The following is a 7,893-nucleotide window of genomic DNA, read 5'->3' as shown; positions in this document are numbered from 1 at the left end:
TTGATAGTAAGTTGATCAAGAGCTTCTGTGTAAGGTATAAGATCAAAAATTATTATTCTACCCCTAGCTTCCCCCAGAGCAATGGTCAGGCAAAGGTATCCAACAAGATCATCTTGGATGGGATCAAGAAGCGGTTGGAAGTAGCTAAGGAAAAATGAGTAGAAAAATTGCCCAATGTGCTATGGGCATAACGGAATACGCCAAGAAGATCCACTAGAGAATTTCCTTTTGCTATGACATATGGCACTGAAGCAGTCATCACATTAGAGGTCGGCATCCCTGGAATCAGAGCCCAAGGAGTGGATAAGGGAACCAACGAGGCATTCCTTGCCCAAGATTTGGATCTGTTGGAAGAAAGAAGGGAGAGAGCAATAGTTCGGCTAGGGGCATACCAGTAGCAGCTTGCTAGGGCTTACAACAAGAAGGTCAACCCAAGAGAATTCATGGTTGGGGACCTCATCCTTAGAAAGGTTGTCGGCAACAAGAAGGATCCCAAGGAGGGCAAGTTTGGCCCAAATTGAGAAGGACCATATCGAATCATCTCGGTCGTCGGCAATGGCGCATATCGGCTGGAAGATACTGATGGCAAGGAGTTGCTAAGACCTTGGAACACAAACAATTTGAAGTTTTTTCACCATTAGTTTTTTGTTTATTGAGTTTCATGTAATAAATTTATTAGCCGAAGTATTAATAAAATGCTAGCTCGAATTTGTGTGTACGGATTATTGTTGACACTATTGTGATAAGACTGAATAGTGTTATGACGATATTCCTATAGTGAACATGACGAATAACTTAGACTTACCATATGATAGAGTTAAATTAAACTTATCATATAGTAGAGTTAAACTAAGTTGGCGATGTTTCCGAATGAAACATGACGAATAACTCAGACTTGCCATATAGTAAAGTTGAATTAACACTTGCCATATGGTAGAGTTGAACTAAGTTGGTGATATTTCAAAATAGAACATGATACATAACTTAGACTTGTCATGACGACAGAGTTGAACTAAGATTGATCTAGTTAGATTAGCAGAGACATTGAGGTAGAAAACCTCGGCTAAGATTTGTTTGAATCAGGCAAGAAAAACAAAGAAAGTAAGACTCAGAATCGATAAAAGACTTCTGTTGATAGGAAAAATGTAATAACTTGACCCTCGTACATGATTTCTTAAATGTTTACTGTGTAGCTCCGTGAAAAATTATGATTAAGGAAGTGAAATCCATGTCTATGAATGTCTATCTGTCTCACAAGGAAACTATCTGTCACCATCAACGCGTTTGAATTAGAAATTGGAAGCCTTAACAGCTTAATTAGCTGAAATTGATTATATATCCATAATCAGCAAAATTTTTAGATAATATTAAGCATGTTCGTGAAATTTTAATTTTGGAATGATTAAACGATCCATTTTTGTCTTATATGCCTTACTTATGCCTTACTTATATATATATATATATCTCTAAGCCTTTAGGAGCCTTGATCAAAAAACAAACAAACGTGAATACCATTTTTGGGGGAAAAGAGGAGAAATCGGGGGAGAAGGGATTCCACAAGGAAGCTTGGCAAAATTGTTAGAGGTGTAGGATTGAATTCAAGGTAAGCTCAAATCCTTCTTGCTATGGCCACTTAGAGTTTGTATTGATGTGTATGTTTGATTCATGTCTAATTCATGCATGAATGATGAGGGTTTCTCTTACTTGGTTGCTTAGGCATCTAGATTTGGGTGTGGTATGAAAGTATACTTCAATCTATGGTTTTCTATCATCACTTCATGGAATTATGTATATATCATGTGTTATGTTTCAAAGATATGAAAGAACTTGAATTCAAGAGTGGAATTAGAGAGGGAGATGACTTTTTAAAGCTCCTAATCTTGCTTAATTTATGATACTCAAGGTAGAATTCATGTTATAGTGAAGTTAGGTGAGTATATTACATTAACCTAACCTTGGGTTGCATGTAAAAATGGAATGAATACCTGGTTGGGACTCGAATGAAGGTCCAGAATTTCAGAAAATTCGCTTGGTCCGCTCGAGCGTAGGAAAGCCCGCTCGAGCGGGAAAAACCACCTCTCAGCAGTTTTGTGCAATTTACAGTTCGCTCGAGCGGCCAAAGTTACGCTCGAGCGGAGGACTCATTTTCAAGAAAAATTAAATGTTTGTTCAGCTTTGAGTGCTTGTTTCTCTGGTATTTTTTAGAATGTTTTACAGATGATTTTAAAGTGGTTGTAAGCATGCAAGGTGTAAGACTCAGGAAATGCTTTATAAAAAAGAGAGACTAATGTATTACTTGTGTGCAGGGCACATTCCAGAAGAAAGCAACACGCCATCTCAACACAGTGAGTAGTAGTACTTATGTTATGTTATGCAATCATGTTAATGTCTCAAGCATGTAATGCTCTTATGCATGTTTAAGATATGTTAATGTTATATGTAAAGAAAAGCATTTACAAGGGCTATATGCCATTTTCAAGGGCCGTGTGCCACAAGTTTCAAGTACATTTTCAAGGACCATGTGCCACAAGTTTCAAGTGTAATACAAGGGCCTCGTGCCATATGTTCAAGGGCCTCGTGCCATATGTTCAAGGGCCTCGTGCCATATGTTCAAGGGCTTCGTGCCATCATGTTTCAAGGGCTTATAGCCACAAGCTTATGTCACGGGAATAGGCCTAGGGCCATTATGAGCTAAATGCAGAATCAGACAAATCATGTGCATGCTACATCTCTTTATGTATTGATGTATTTAAGCTTCAAGTCAGACGTCTTTCATTATGTATTACTACTCATTGAGCTCGGCTCACTCTTTATTATGTCTGTTTCTGTAGGTTATCAGTCAGGGGGTCAGTCCTAACTTTGACGCTGCCCCTTTTGTCAACCTTTACATGTTCAGGCACCATACCAGGCCATTTATTTTTGTGAAGCTGCTAAGACATGGGTCTGCTTTTGAGAGCCACCTATGGGTGTTGTACTTAACTTTTATATTTCTTTTGTTATGCCCAATTATCGGGCTAGGACTGTAAATGTATATGTTATACACGATACCCAAGGAAAAAATTTTAAACTTTATCCGCTTTTGATGATGTATGTAATGCATGAGATCCTAGCATATTAGAAATAGCTCAATGGAGTATGCTTGTATTTTTTGTTATATTAATATTTTATGCTTCCGATAAGGCCCCGTACGGTGTGTACACCAGTTTTTATGACAGGTCTTGCTTAGGTCATGCCCAAACCTTTAGGGGCAGGTGTAGGGCGTGACAAAAAATCTAGCCGACTTCAATCTAGTTTTGTGTGCTTCCTTTTTATTTGCTGGCAGCTTGCCATCTCTGAGAAACACAACTATGGTGTCTATCCAGCTTAGACCCATCTCTACACATATTGCTTTATATTCTGTGATAAAAGGTTCTATACTTGGGCTTGACAAATAATCCACCATTATTGTCCTGGCCTCACCTGATTTCATCGTGCTGGCCAGTTTAGACAAGGCGTCGGCATGGCTATTATCATCTCAGCTAACCTGTTGTAGCCATCAATTCTCAAATAGTGTTAGCAGCTTGACAACCCCCTTGACATAGGCTATCATTCTTTCATCTCGGGCTACACACTCGCATGTTGCTTGGTTTGTAATGAGTTAGGAGTAGCAAAAGACTACTACTTCATCAGCTTCCATGGTTGCTGCTAGCTTCAACCCTGTAATCAGCGCCTCACACTCTGCTTCGTTATTTGAGGCCTTGAACCCCAAACGAATAAACTGCTCTATCATTCACCCTTCTGGCAATACTAACATTACTCTTGCCCCTACTTCTTGTCGGTTTGAGCTTCCATCAACAAAGAGCCGGAAGGAGTCTTTGATGTAGATATTGCAGGGCTTTGGTTTCTCCTCTTCTTTCTGTGTTACTGGCGTGGGGTTTTTTGGCCCCAATCGGGTTTCTTTTCATTCTCTTGGGCATCCTAAACCGTAGCTCACCGGAGCCTGCCTTGGGATGGCACCAGGAGTGAACTCGGCCATAAAGTCGACTAGAACCTGGCCCTTGATTGTTGTTCTATGCCTGAATTCCAAGTCATATTGACCCAACACCACTGCCATCTAGCTACTCTGCCTATCAGATCTCCATGCTGTAACAGGGACTTTAGGGGATGCTCAGTTAGGACCACAATCTTATGGGCTTGGAAGTTATGATTCAACTTTTTGGAAGCCATTACCAGGGCTAGTTTTAACTTCTCCAAGGGCAGGTACCTAGTTTCTGCGCTCGCTAGGGTCTTGCTCACGTAGTATACCGCCTTCTGTTCCCCCTCCTCTTCGTAGATTACCACCGCGCTAACAGGGTGGTCTGATACCGCCAATACAGGAATAGTTTTTCTCTAGGTATTGGAGTTAACAAAACTGGAGCTGTTGTCAGGTATCTTTTTAAGTCAACTAAGGCGACTTCGCATTCTTCCGTTCACAAAAAATCTGTCGCCTTCTTCAACAAACTAAAAAATGGTTTTCACTTATCCAAACTTCGGCTAATGAACCTGTTCAAGGCTGTTGCCCTTCCAGTCAACATATGTACTTGTTTGGCTGATGTCAGGCTCTTTAAATTAAGGATGGCCATGATCTAATCTGGGCTTGCTTCAATGCCCCTCTTGGTGACCAAGTATCCCAGGAACTTACCGGACCTAACTCCAAATGCACATTTTGAAGCATTGAGTCGGAGCCGATATGTTCTAAAGATGTCAAAGACTGCCTTCAAGTTAGCCAGATGGTTCCCAGGTTCTTTGGTCTTCACGACCATGTCATCGATGTAGACCTCTACTGTCCTCCCAATTAGATGCTTGAATATCTTCGTCACTAACCTTTGGTAAGTTGCTCCTGCATTCTTCAACCCAAAGGGCATTACCCAGTTACAGTATAGCCCTTTTGGAGTGATGAATCTCGTCTTCTCTTCATCAGGGGGATACATCGCTATCTGGTGGTATCCTCTGTAAGCATCTAAGAAGCTCATCCTTCCATGCCCGAATATGGCATCCACCAGCTAATTTATCTTAGGCAAAGGGAAGCTGTCCTTGGGGCAAGGCTTATTCTGGCTAGTGAAGTCCACACAGACCCTCTACTTGTCGTTCTTCTTTTTCACAACTACTATGTTGGACAGCCAGGTAGGTAGTTCACCTCTCGGATGTCCTAGGCTTCCAACAGCTTGTTCACTTCCTCTTCGACTGCCGCCACATGTATTAATGTCGGCATTCTTGCTTCCTAGATGACACGTTTGGCTGACCTGTCCACATTGAACCTATGACAAGTGACCTTGGGGTTAATGCCAGGCATTTCATAGAGCATCCAGGAAAACACTTCTATGTTTGCTCGCAAGAAAGTCTCTAACTCTTTTTCCTTTTCCTTCTTCGCTAAGCTTGAGCTGAGAAGAAAAAAGCGCTCTTCATCACCTTCTTGGACCAAAATCTTCTTCAAAGCTTCCCCACTCTTGTCGGCTGGTTCTTTGCCGACATCATCTAGAACCTCCTTGTCCTCGTCTTTAATTTCCACTGTTTCTGTTTCTCGCACATTGCAGGTGGACTTCATTACTGCCATAGAGCAATTTTTCTCCTACACTTGGTCTCCTCTAACCTCCTCTACTCCCTGTTTAATAGGGAATCGTAACAGCTGGTGCAATGTTAAGGGAATAGCCCTCATTGCGTGCAACCACGGTCTACCTAAAATAACATTGTAAGGGAAGGGGGTGTCAATTACTATAAACTTCGTCCTTACCTTCTTGGTGCATGCCTGCACCTCCAAATTCGTGGCTTCGAGAGGCCATGTTGGGGTCCCGTTAAATCCAACCATCGGGCTATGGAATTGTTCTAGATCATCTGGGTAAAGGCCAAGCTCTTTGTAATATCTAATATACATGATGTCGCACGAACTGCCTTGATCAACCAGTATGCGTCTCACCTTGCAATCTCTGATCTTCAAAGTCACCACTAGAGCATCATTGTGTGAATGCTGCACCATATCTAAATCGGCCTCAATGAAAGAAATCATCGGTGCCTGATATTCACTCTTTCGCGACTTTTTCTGTTGGACCTGATACGCATGCTACAAATGCTTTACTCTTTGGGTATCCCTAGTACTTCATTCTCATTCACTTTTGAGTGAATCACATTGATTACCCGAGGTCCATCTGCCTGTTGTGGTGGTGGCCAAGGTGGTGTTGCTGGTGCCTGGGGAAGCCTTGCATGCTTTTCCTTTGTCCTTGTCTCGTCTACTAGGTCTCTCAGGTGGCCTTGTCTGACCAGATCTTCCAGGTGTGATTTCAAGGCCCTACATCCTATCCTCATTGTGGTAAGCACAATGCTTTCCAGTGCTTCTCCCCATAAACTTGTCTGGGATCTTTTCTGATGCCCTGTAATATGGCTGGTTCCTGATCCTTTCTAGAACCTTGTAGATCGGGATTCTGAATACTGTGTTGACTGACTGTGCAGCCCTCAACCCTGTCTCCTGCCTATTAGCACTGGTGCTACCTTGGCCTTGCTTTGGTAGAGTTTTGGCAAGTGATTTCCGAAGCAGGCATTCATCATCCAGGCTGTTTTTGAATGATATGATCGCTAGCTCCTGCTTACAAGCCGAAATTCAATTGAACACCTCATAATACCTTTTAGCATAAGCTTTGAGGCTTTCACCATCGCTAATGTTCAAAGCCAGCAGGGAGTCTACCCTTAGTGGCTGTAACTTGTTCGTAACAAACCTGGCCACAAACATCTTAGCCAGGCTTTCCCAACTCTTCACAGTTTCTTTCGACAACTTGTGGAACCAATCTGATGCGATCTCCCCAAAGGATGGGAGGAACACCTTGCACAACAACTACTCATTCCCACTCCACAAAGCCATTGAATTCAAATATAAACCAACACGAAAGTTCATATCAGACTTACTGTCATCAATCTGAAACCTCGGCATGTGGAATCTCTTCGAGGCCTCAAACGTATCCAACTCTACTGAGAATAGCGTCCTCAGCTTGACGAGGGATATGATCTCAGCGTTGAGCCGCTTCCTCTGGAGGTAGTCTCTTAAATCCTCCTTCGTTTAACTAGGAGCTCGGCTATCAATATATTTTAGCCTTTTTGGTGCGCTACTCCCGGTGTCATTATGTGTCCTCTTGGACTTCTCTTCATTCACTGTGTCAAAACATAGGCCCTTTCCTTGGATATGACAAAGTTCTTTGACATAGGTCCCCTTGGTTTGAGGCATCTTCTGCGACTCACCTTTTACTGCCTCAGTTCGCCCGACATCTCGTGACGGTTGATGTGAGCACTCCTTTCCCCTGCCATGTTGTGGGACTACTGGGATTGTTTTCTACCCTCCTTTCTGGGCATCAGTCTTGGCCGCTGGTACCAGCGTGTCTTATAACGGGAACGGTGGTTGCATCACGTTGTTTTGCATCATGAAGTTGACAACTGACTGTAGGTCTGCCAACTTGTTTTCCATCCCTTTCATCTCGTTGTCCCTCCTCAGGCATCTATCTTTCCACACCTAGAGGTCACTTTCATTGTAATACTCATCTCAGCCAGCTTTCTTCAGGGCATTACCCCCTTTGCCGACGTTTTTCTCTCCAAGATTCATATATTGTGCTCCTTCATTATGGTTTGCCTCCCTAACGTTAGGATGCATGTTCATAACTCTCACTGTGGATATCATCTCCAATCTTTTCTTCCTGCCCATTATTGGCCATCCATTCTCCTTAAGTTGCCTTAGACAATGCCAAATTGTGGGTGTTGATTTCCGACCACACAACCAAAAAGGAAACTTAGCTGGAAAACACCGACAGAATAGATTAAGCCCAATAACCTGTATCAAGAAGATGAGAATACCGCGGTGGTTCGCCACTTGGGGGCACTTCGACAATCAAGTCAGTA

The sequence above is a fragment of the Camellia sinensis genome, chromosome 13 (assembly GCF_055761805.1).
Source record: "Camellia sinensis isolate YWXY chromosome 13, ASM5576180v1, whole genome shotgun sequence".
Classification (NCBI taxonomy): Eukaryota; Viridiplantae; Streptophyta; class Magnoliopsida; order Ericales; family Theaceae; genus Camellia; species Camellia sinensis.
This window is presented reverse-complemented; position numbering follows the sequence as displayed.